Raw genomic sequence first — 11,120 nt, forward strand, 5'->3', positions numbered from 1 at the left:
CATTCTAAACTTAATCCAACCCAAGTGCACTCCCCGGAAATGCGAAATCAATGACGCGAAAATGGTCGCCAAAAACACATCCATATTTCGAAATTGCATTATTTTTATGACTAACAGTTTATTCACATGTTGGGAAAACGGTCAAGAAATTTTTTTCTTGACTATAGATAATGTCGGCTCACCGTAGTCTCGGTTTGGTTTTGTAGTTAGTAATTTCCGATCATTATTGACTTCGAAACCTCGCTGTTTTGGGTTCAAGCTATCTTCAAAGGTTGTTTTAATTGGGTTCTTTTCCTTTTCAATTTGTGCAATGTTTTAAATAATTTGGGCGCGTTTTTAGTTAGGCAGAAACTTTTTAAAATACCCAGTACTGAAAATAGTGAGACGTTGAAAAAGGTATTCAGCCATGATCGTCATGTATACAAGCTTTTTTCCTTTTTTGCTATTTGACATATAGCATGATATAACCAAATCGATGTATCAACACGATTGGAAAACGTAAATTCGCACGATCTTTATGGAAACCAATGGATGAATATCATTCCTTATTCTAAGATATGTAGATTGAAAGTTTTTCCTTTGGTGTCAAGAAGAGGAAATAAAACCGCCCTTGAGTCTGAAAGAAAGTGGTAATTTCTTCCAATGGATTGGAAGAGCCCCTCTACAAATGGTATCCCTCTGTAAAATGTCTAATTCTATACGTGATGGGGACACGGTCGGGTGATCCCTCTCTTCTTCGGACACGACTTCTTATTTTCGTAAACGGTACGAATCGCCGTTAATTCGAGCCGGCAGTGCGGAAACGGAGGAAAATCGCCATGTCGGTGGGATCAGGCTACCATTCTAAATATTTACCGCCCCCCTCTTCAGACTTTGAGCCTATCTTTAAACGTGTCTATGAGAAAATCGGGCATATCATGTGACGATAACCGAAAAATGGACTCCGCACTAAAATACACAAATCAGGCGTTGAAATACATTTTTAAACAAATATACCGAAGCACCTCGTTCTTTTGAGTTGTATGCCTTTCGAAAGACGCCATTTTGAAAAGTTAGGCTTACAGCAAAAGGGCACTGGATCGTTGGAGGATAGCACTAATGTAAACTAAATAAAAGAATTACAAATCCAGACAATAAAAAGAGAAAGTTGTATAAAAATCAAAATATTTTTGTAGTTTGGTTTTCGATCATTTTAGTCTACCTATCCTTAGATTTTTTGTCAGACTTCTATGTAGTTCATTTGCTATTTCATTTGTGCGTTTATATGTTTTGTCAGAGTTGAATGGGTTACCTGCATTTCTAGAATTTGAGGTAGGTCAATTTTTCATTGCGAAACTTTTAACCTTGACGAGCTTACAAAAGGGTCCCGGCTGAATTAAGATTAGTTAGGACTGGCTAGGTTACCAGTTAGGGTTAGGGTGAGCTCAAGTCTCTACTCTCTAGGAGAAAGTGGCATGACTGTTTCATGGAATTTTAATTTTCTTGGCATTTTAAGAACAAAAAGCTGGACCAGTTCTGGATATATTAACTGAGAACTGCTGAAATCTTTGCTCCTACTGCACAAAAGAATTGAGCCTGTTTTTGCATCACCTATCATTAAAATTTGGTATTATCGGATAACTACAAAAATTCTTGTCCCATTTCCCTACTGGTGAATAAACTATTAGCCTTAAAAATAATGCTACTTATGTTTTTGGGCAGCCGTTTATGCGTTATCGTTTTTGTATTTCCAGCGAGTCCGCATAAGGTGAGTTAGGTTACAAATGGTTAGGTTAGGTAAAGTTAGGGTAAGGGCTAGATTACAGTAAAGGCTCGGATAAAGAGATATGACTGTTCCAGGTATTTTAGGTAGCAGCAAAACAGCTGTAAACATAGGTGAAGAATGAATTAACTGATCCTGAGATACCTTCTGTTCTGCAAAAGAAGCGAGCCTTTTTTTATCACCTTTGTTTGATCACCTATGATGAAAATTTGATTTTGTCCAATGATCAGATATATGGTGCGAACCGAAACCAAGCCTACACCCAAAAATGTGATGTTTACTGTCCAACAGATACTGGCAAAGGATTGTAAACTTTTAATTACGATTTGCACAGACAAAAAAACAAAAACATAATTTGGTCAATCAAAATACTTAAAGGTTACGTAGAGTTAGATTAGGTTTAGGTTATAGTTAGGGTAAGGTTGGATGGATTTAGGTTAGGCTATGTTAGGTTTAAGTTACTGTTAGAGATGTGTTAGGTTAGAGTTAAGAGACAGTTAGGCCTATGGGGTTCGGAGAAATTGGCATGACTGTTTCCAAGAATTTTAAGGAGCTTGGAAAAACAAAAAAGCTTGAAACAGGGGTGATGCATGAATTAAATGAGACCCCGAGATATTCGCTCTTGTTGCGCCAAAGAAGCGGGCTTCTTTCGTGGGTAAACACTAATTTTGGGTGTTATGAGGTCTTTTTAATTAAGAACAAATCGTCAACGTATTTTTAATAGCCTTTATGTTAAGTCAAAAATTTAATTGGACCCAATCTATTTAAGTGTCCCGAAATGTGAAAGAACTTTTCAGTAGAAGCGATTTTCTGATCGACCTCTAATCTTTTACTGTTGACGCCAAATTTGACTTAAAAACTAAGCGTAGTTGACAATTTAAGCTTTCCAACGATCGTAAAAACATAGGATTTTGATAGAATTGAGAGTAATTATGATAATTTGATTTTAAGGGTTATAAAGAGTGCTTAAGACGAATCGAATATTTTAATGCAAAATACATCTTTTTGGTCTACTTTACAGGAAGTTTCTTTCGGTTTTTGTAACTTATCATATATTCAATCTCATTTAATACGTCTCTGCGTATTATTTTCTTGTCCTACGTACAACAAATCGATAGATAACTTCAAAATACAGGCAAAACAAAGGTAGAAAACTATATTTAAATTTTTTCTTGCCTCCTAGGACCCATTGTCAAGTCCTAGTTATTAGGGAAAGAAACTGTTAATATATTTGGTCAATAAACGATGTTTTCACTCGGGGTAACACAGTACAGAATGTTGTTCCAATCGATGGTAATAGTCAGTCGAACGATTCCGGAGTTTCAGAAATAATAGTAATTTTAGCTAACTGTTTAACGGCAGCCGGTCGGATGATATCACCCATTTGCTATTAGGGCAATAATTCGCCTTTTACTTATTTTTTGAATACTATTTATCTTTCCACCGTTAAAATCCTTTAGATATCACTTCCCATACCGCGTACTTTTGAATACATTTGTACAAGGGTTCACGATAAATGCCGGAGATGTAACCGTCGTGATGTCTTCCTGGCTAATTACGTTATGAAACAGGTCTGAAATATCCTCATGACATTTTAGAAATGTTTGTACCTCACGTAGAACTTAAAAAATAAATTGACGATGGAAAAAAAGCTCACTTCTTTTGCGCAACAGGGGGATCTAAAGTTTTAGTCATGCATCACCCATGTTTCCAAGCGTTTTGTTTTTCCAAAATGTTTACAAAGCCTGGAAACAGTCGTGCCACATTCTCTAAACCCAATTGAACCTAATCGTAACCCTACCAAACCCAATCATTCCTACCCTAACTTAAATAACTTAAAGCTAACTTAACCCGAACCCTACAAAAACTACTTTGACTATTTTGGTTTAAAAGATTTTTGTGTGACTTAAAAAAAACATATGTTCAATCCCTTGACAGTAATGCAAGACATCACATTTTTGGGTTTAGGCTTGGAAATCTCATGGCTTAACTTCAACGGCCTATCACTCAAGTTCATTATTATGTTGGTTTTATTAAGTTGCGTGGTCCTCTTGACCAAATAAATTCTTTTCAATTAATTAAGGTTTTGGTTGAGATAAAAAAGTCAGTGTCACAAGCGGGATTCGAACCCACGACCTTCGGCTAAATACGCCGCTGATCTACCACTTGAGCTTGATGACTTTGATGATTTTCATTTGTAAAGAGTGTGAGGAACTGTAGTGAAGTAATCTATCTGAATTAGTAGATTTTTGATACCAATCTGTAACCAAAATTTTATTATTCCTAATCACTAATAAAAGTATGGTAATTTACCATTTTCTTCAACTTCGTGGGTAAACACTAATATTGGGTGGTATGAGTTAAAAGCGTACAACGTTACATACAACAATCGTGAGATGCGGTCTGGTGTGACGAAGGTTTCAGAAAAACATTTTCTTTATCGTGCCAACGTTTCGATCTTTATTGAGATCATCTTCAGGGCCTGGGAATTACAAGCATTGTTTAAATTTAACAAATACATGTAGTATGTGGAAAAAGGTGAATTTATACAATGCAAAAAAATATTTTTTATATTCAATCAAAGTATTTCTACTCACAAACACTTTGAGTGAGTAGAAATATTTTGATTGAATATAAAAAATATTTTTTTGCATTGTATAAATTCATTTTTTTCCACATCCTACATGTATTTGTTAAATGTAAACAATGTTTGTAAATCCCAGGCCCTGAAGATGATCTCAATAAAGATCGAAACGTTGGCATGCATCTCACGATTTCTGAATAATCATCGACTAACGGTCACTAATAATAACGGCCACAAGTTACGTACAAGCATACAAAAAGCTACAAACGTTGAATAACTTTATCTAACTCATTTGTTTTTTTAATTAAGAACAAATCGTCAACGTATTTTTTATAACCTTTATGTTAAGTCAAAAATTTAATTGGACCCAATCTATAAAATCGTTCATTACAATATCAGCTAATGTCATCCTCCTTATATTTGAAATAGCGAGCATGTGCTGTTGAAGAATATCGAGAATAATTTCGCAAGGGATGTTTGTGAGTTTTTCAACATCTCCAACCCTCCTATTTAAAACGTTTAAAGCTTGGCAATAAAACAAAACCTTGCTGTTTATCTTGACAACAAACCCGATAACCGAGAGCATTAAAACTAGTATTGTCACGGAAAACAACGGGTAACGGTTAACAAAATCGTTGATAAAAGCTCATAAGTTTAACTATAGTTTTTTGCCATAGAACATAAAATTATATGTTAAATCGCGTTATATCAGTAGAAATGTCATCGTCGTGTGTAAATTAGCGCGTTAAAAATAGTAACCCTTCTGGGCAGGGAAGTGCCACTACTATTCGTTGTACCTCATATGTTCCAGCGCCAACAATTTGCCATCTTTTCCGGTGGAATCACTTGAACCTCCAGCGCACTACAAAAAATAAGTTTGTATTCAACAATTCTACACAAATTGTTGCACAAAAGTTCTAAAAATGATTGAATTTTGATTGGAGAAGTCCCGAAGTTTGAAAAGTCTCGAAAGAAACTATTCCCTCTGTTGGTGATGCTTCGCGTTGTAGTCACACCGGATGGGAATGGAAAAAGTAATTCGTTTGAAGATTTTTTTAAAGACTGAAGGAAAACTGATAAGTACTTAAGAAAAGCTGCAGCTCAGAGGAAATTTTTATAGGTTTTGAAGTAAATGATTTTTAACGGAGTTACGGATTAGGATCTCCGGAGTAGTCTCTCTACGTCCTGCTGTGTATTTATTTTATATTTTTAATAATTGACTTTATCAACAGGTGGACCTCCAGGACAAACCGATTCGATCCTCCCCAATGGTTTCGCATGGATTTGGAAAGCGGGTGAATATTTTCTCAGAGAAATTTCCTGAATGTTTCCCATTAAAAATAACAATTGAAACGATTTCTGAGATGGGAAAGAAAACTTGGGAAAGCTAAAAAAACACAATCCGTAATAATTGTACAATTAAATACTCGACGGCCATCAACATATCTGCGATCTAGGAAACCGACATTTGCACGAGAAGTTAACCAACCCCATTTCGTTTGATTCTATTTAAATGTTAATTCCTAATTGCAGAGGAAACGCAAATATGCGAAGAGAATATTTTTACCCAAGTTCAAAACTGCTTATCCAATATTAACAGACAAAACGCGTCCCGCAGTTGTAATTACTGGATGAAGGGCTTTGGTTGAACTCGTGCTTAAAACCGAGTCGAAACCAATTGCCCTACACCTGCACTCACAATTTAAAATATCACTGGGTTAAAATATGTTTTGCAGACTCCTGAGAAGAATTATGTGTTTTAAAAAACTAAAATCTTCTAGGAAAATACAGAAATGGGACACAATGGACAGAAGTACCAAAAACAAAATGCCTTATGACTCCAAAGAAGAAATAAACACATTTTTTTGCAGCTTTTGACCACCTGTGATGAAAATTTGGTTTTATCTAATAATAAGAGATTTGGTGAGAACTACACCCAAAAATATGATAGTTGCAGTCCGGCAGTTACTGTCGGTTATAAAAACGTTTTTAAAAATATCGAATTTCTAAAATGTTAGGTACGGTTAGGGTTCGCTTCTGTTGCGCAAAACAACGAGCTTCTTTGTTTGCATCGTATGGTCATCTGTGATAAAAATTTGATATCCGATCTAATGAGAATCAAACCAAGTCCACTCCCACAAATGATAGGTTACAGTCTGACAGTTTGATTTTAAAAGTCATTCTTTCCAGTACCTTTATCACTGTTAGATAGAGCAGGATAATCAAAAGGCTACCGGGCCCATGATGAACTGTTCGATGCTGCCGACAAATGAAGTTGAGTACCACCTCAGATGGTCTTGTTTGTTTTCCATTAGCTGTTCTGTGGGGTGCTTGGACTAGGAATATGGACGTTAAGGTCTCTTGGGTTTACCGGACGAAATTACTATGTGTTCTTCTTTTGGTAGCAGAATGCAAATTATAATATTGTGATAGTACGTCACCACTTACATTCTATTTACTGTCATTACTGTATTGATTCCCATTCGGATGGACCATCAAAAGACTGCTCAAAAAGTTAGTTGGGTCGTTTCCGTTCAATTTTGTCTGCCTTTTGTCTGTTGTGTATATCCAACTTTGAAGATGGCGTGAAGCAGAAACGCGTTTGAGTCAAACTAAAATCAGCGTGTAGCTATTAACGAATACATTCAAGGATCAACATTTTCTGTTTAAAAGTGTTTGATAAAGAATAAATGGTAAAAAAAAAAGTTGATTTGGAATGGGATTCCTTCACGCCAATACAATAGTAATGGACATTTATCCGAGGAATTTTTGTTCTATAAAGACATGACCGAAACGGAAATGGTCCTCCTTGGTTCAATGGATGTTTAAAAGCCATTTAGAAAGAGTTTGAAATGGGGGGAAAAAGAGGAGTAGAAGAAAAATGTGGCGGCCGCAGGATAAGAACAAAAGGCGGATTGAGCACGTACGAGAGCTCGTGACGGCATCCCACCTACCCTCCGACGTTTAATTGAAATCACCATTTGTGGAAACACTTGAAATCCTCAGATATCCGTTTTCCAATTCCATTTTAAAGGCCTTTAATAGCCGTGGGCAAAGCTGATCGCCGGCCTTAGCACATTAATATCACTGGTCAAGATGACGTCGCAACGACAAGAAACCTGGAATCAATTTCATGGATTATCCACTATCAAGAAGATTCGAAAAGATCAACGTCTTTTTACACAAACTCTGATTATCAGGACATTTAATTTTTATTTTTTGAAAGCCCATTTCATAATAATAAAGCGAAATTCGTTTTTGAAAAGAAAGAAATTGTCTGGTTTCCCCTATTGTCATTGGTTGTAAATGATAAAATTAATGATTGTTTCTGGTAAATGTATAAGAACATGCTTGTGGGATTTTTTTTCTCGGTATTTACGTTTATCTAGCTTATTTTGAAGTTTACGATCTTAATTTTTGCACAAATCGACTCAATAGGTTTGATATAGGTGTGTAGGTAGGTCAGCAGTACAAATGATAAAAGGATGGGACCAAGAACGCTCCCTTGTGGGACTGCTGTAAAGTTAAGCATAGAAGGAATCGGCCTTTTTAGGACCTTGAGCACCGCGAACAATTTTGGTCCATTGCGCAATTAACGTTATTAATTATAGCTCTTCGCTAAGCTTTTTATATGCCATACTAGGTATGCAATCGATGGCACTACTCCAAAATACTCATACCAGAAAGAGAATGGTGGGCAAAAGAATACCTCTGAAACCCAATTCCTACTGGTACACTGACTGCTAAAAAACGAATATAGGCACGGTAGCTGAAATCCTCGAGAATCCTCAAAGAAGGAACTGATTTTAAACTTTGGTAAATACGCTACAGTTTTTCCAGTCTGAAATCGCAGCAATTTAACACTGTGCAAAGCCTCATGCGAGATAAAGGCAAAAAGCGCATGTAATTATATGGAATCCTTGGCAAGTGACACAATGACCTGACCCTGACAACGGTCTCTGGATATTCGGGAGAGGCAACGAGAAAGTGGACACGTTGGTCAAATAAAAGCAAAAAAGGATACATCCGAAACTAGATACTTACTGAGTCCAAAACTTGGTGGGAGGAATGCAGAAAGATTCAGTGAAGGGCTAATAGGGTAATACTTAAAAAAGCTATTACTGGAAGGCATGTCAACGGAACAAGGATACTGGTTGGACTCAGCATTGGCGATTGCCCTTAGTTTCAGGAAGGGGCCCTAAAATGGGACACAAATGGATGGATCAAAGAGCCAATATTAATTCTCTAGGCCCGAACCTTAATATGGATTAGCATCTTCCCACAAGAAAAGGATACATCCAAAAATGGATCCTTAATTAGACCAAAAGCTGGTGGAACCACAGGAATGAGGCACACGAAGAAATTCATAGTTGATTCATATCTGATGGGTCTGTATAAGGATGGTTTATGATCATTAAAAATGAGACTACGGAATAAATCCATAAGAGAGGAAAGCTGGTCGTATCTAAGATGGCGTTATATATTTGGGTTAAAAATACCACAGCCTTTTGAGGAAGGTTTCGAAATATAGTGGATATAATTAGGTCATGTCCAATGGATTTTAGTATTACTACTTTTTTCTAATTTTTGAATATTGATTCTAGGCTCAACACAAAAAGGTTTTTACAAAGAAAAATCGTACACAACACACGTTTCATTGGGGAAAAAAGATAATGGAAAATTAACAGGCAGATGTTAAGGAGCTAAAGACTTATTTTCGATAATAGAGCTTCCAGGCGTTATAATATGTCCAGGGTGGTTGTAATATGTATTATATGCAAATGCACGTGTGGAATAAGAGATGTAATGTTTTCAACAAATTGGTATTTTAACAACGGCATACACAATAGATAATTAATTTTTATTCGTTACTTAAAATGGCCTTTAATTGGCCTAGGAATTAGCGGCAGTTGTTAACAAGAATTTTATTGGTAATTGGACTAGAAATGTTCTTCTTAGCAAGTGTTAATTGAGTGATAGTTAATTGTGAGGATACACAATTTTTTACGTCTTAAAAGTTAAAAAAAGAGGATATTGTAATAGCTCAAAAGTAATAGAGCTGCGTCGTAATACCATTATTCGTTTATTGCAACGATAGGTGGATTTTTATCACCCATCCTCACTTATAACGCGTTTCCGGGACTATAGTTAACTAAAATATGAGAAGACCCGAATATGTAGAATCGAGAAAAGGAAACAGAAAAGGAAAAAGGAAACTATTTTCCAGTAAAAAGGACTATTGAAAGACTATTGACCAGATTAAAAAATATCTTTCAATTAATTAAGGTTTTTAGCTGAGATAAAAAGTCAGTGTCTCGAGCGGGATTCGAACCCACGACCTTCGGCTAGATACGCCGCTACTCTACCACTTGAGCTATCGTGACTTCCATCCACTCGGACTAACTTCCCATCTCAATCCCACCTTTTGAATTTAGCCGAAGGTCTTGGGTTCGAATCCCTCTCGTGGCACTGACTTTTTTATCTCAACTAAAAACCTTAATTAATTGAAAGATATTAATTGGTCAAGCGGACCACGAAAACTAGTGAATTAAAAAATATATTGGTTCTTTTATTAATCATTTATCAATGGCCTCATTAAAATATTTTCCTAATTAGGCAGTGTAAAAAAATGAGCGGAGTTTATGGTCGGCCTGGGTAGATAAATGTTGATCGATATGTCTCACACGATTGAAATCTGTCATGCCTTGGCTCAGGGACGTCAGGTTTCACCTACTGTTCTTATTCTATAAATAATGAAATTAACTATTTTTTCCTAGCAAATACAAGGCTGTGGCAAATTTTCTTACCGGTTTTTGTTTTTATCAATATATTTTGAAGTATACGAGGTTAATTCTTCCGCAAATCGACTCAAAAGGAGGGTCGTATCCATAGATATGTAACCTAACCCTAAACCTAACCGAACGTAACCTAACCAAAAATGCAGCTAACCTAATCCAATTCCAATTCTTATTACCGGAAAAATATATTTCATTTTCAGTTCTTCAAACCGAATTGAAAAATCTCGGATTAAGAAAATTAAGGATAATGCCAATTTGAAAGAAAAGACAACTCAGTTCCTTCGACAAGATTTCTAGGAATATATCATCTTCAAGAATTATAATAAATCAAAAGGTTAACAAATATGAGCATAGATGTTCATGTTGATGATAAAAAGTGTATACTAAAGAGCAGGGGTTGTATTCTCAAAGAACCGCAGACTTCTGTACTTTTCCTAGTTGTTTAGTTCAGTTCAATTGACTCATACCTCTCTTTAAAAAGTATTAGGTCATTGACTGTCATTGTTGCAATTCTTTTCCCTAAGACATCTTGGGTGCCTAGGTTGTGTCTCCATTGAACTGTCACTTCGCATTCAAATATGGGTGGCAGTTTCTTCCTCCTCATTGCATAACCTACTACCGATTTATGTTTGAATATACCCATTTTGTGTAGGTATTTTCTCAGTTGACAGTGACCGGTAGCCTAGATTAGATTAGAAGAGGAGTTTGTCACTTTACAACCTGTGCACCACGACCAGTATTGATCTATTGTGCAACCCCATTATCTAGAGCTACTCATCAAGCTTAAGGCTTTTTACCAGATCCCAAATCTTTTTCAAGGACTCCCGTGTCATGTGTGCATCCTTCATGCCCAGACTTTACCTTCCTATGTAGGAATCTTAAGCCCATATAAGCCTTCGAACCAACAAAGGACATGTTCTGCTCTCCTTCTTCCTGGCAATATTTTCACAGGCTTGTATCTGCCACTCAGAATCTA

Source organism: Cimex lectularius, unplaced genomic scaffold (assembly GCF_000648675.2).
Source record: "Cimex lectularius strain Harlan isolate CLEC.00 unplaced genomic scaffold, Clec_2.1 scaffold31, whole genome shotgun sequence".
In the NCBI taxonomy this organism is placed as follows: domain Eukaryota; kingdom Metazoa; phylum Arthropoda; class Insecta; order Hemiptera; family Cimicidae; genus Cimex; species Cimex lectularius.